The 958-nt window shown below is 40.5% G+C and overlaps 1 non-coding gene across 1 annotated transcript; it reads left to right on the forward strand.

Annotated features, from left to right (window-relative positions):
• Positions 1-437: 437 nt before the first annotated feature.
• Positions 438-509, forward strand: Trnag-ucc (transfer RNA glycine (anticodon UCC)). Its single transcript has one exon. It is a non-coding gene; the product is annotated as a tRNA-Gly (tRNA).
• Positions 510-958: the final 449 nt, after the last annotated feature.

Raw genomic sequence — 958 nt, forward strand, 5'->3', positions numbered from 1 at the left:
TATTCGAGCTTGGGTCTGCCTGAATCGCTATGACGTCTCCGTGGCCGAGCGGTTAAGGCGTTGGCGTTCCATGCCAAAGACCCGGGTTCGATCTCCGGCGGAGACCAATTTTTCAACTCTTGCGCTTTTCCAAAAAAGAGGAACAGTAAGAGGAATAATGATGTCAAAGCTACGCACCGATTTCTCCTTCATTTCTCATATCTTACATATGCAAAATTATTCAGGAGAAGCCAAAAAGCTGTTGTAGCGGTGACAGAATTCTTTCGCAAAAAACATTATCCCAATTCACCGCTACGTGAATCTCATTGCAGATCCAGCTGAGGCACGCGGCTGGTTGTTATTCATAACTCTCTGCCCCAAAAAGGAACGTGCGCATAAAGAGTTGAAGGGTTGGTTCGTCGGGTATTCGAGCTTGGGTCTGCCTGAATCGCTATGACGTCTCCGTGGCCGAGCGGTTAAGGCGTTGGCGTTCCATGCCAAAGACCCGGGTTCGATCCCCGGCGGAGACCAATTTTTCAACTCTTGCGCTTTTCCAAAGAAGAGGAACAGTAAGAGGAATAATGATGTCAAAGCTACGCACCGATTTCTCCTTCCTTTCTCATGTATATATATATATATATATATATATATATATATATATATACATATAAACAAATTTATCAAATTTGATACGTTCATTCAAATTATTACTTCGAGTGGAAAAGCCAGAAATTCTCATCATATCTATAATTCTTTTTAGTCTTTTTTTTTTTTAGTTTGAGTAAAGACTTGATTACATACACTGTGCTTGTAGTTTTCTCGCACTTCTCTGGCATTAAAGAAAGACAAAAGAGCAGTAAGCAATTAGGAGTTAATGGATCGTTAAATGGTAGTTCACGTTTTGGATGCTACTTCAAAAAACGTGCAAAGATTACAGTTCCTCCCATTGCAATTATTAGGACATATTATACAGATATCT

Source organism: Diadema setosum, chromosome 22 (genome assembly GCF_964275005.1).
Source record: "Diadema setosum chromosome 22, eeDiaSeto1, whole genome shotgun sequence".
NCBI classification, from domain to species: Eukaryota; Metazoa; Echinodermata; class Echinoidea; order Diadematoida; family Diadematidae; genus Diadema; species Diadema setosum.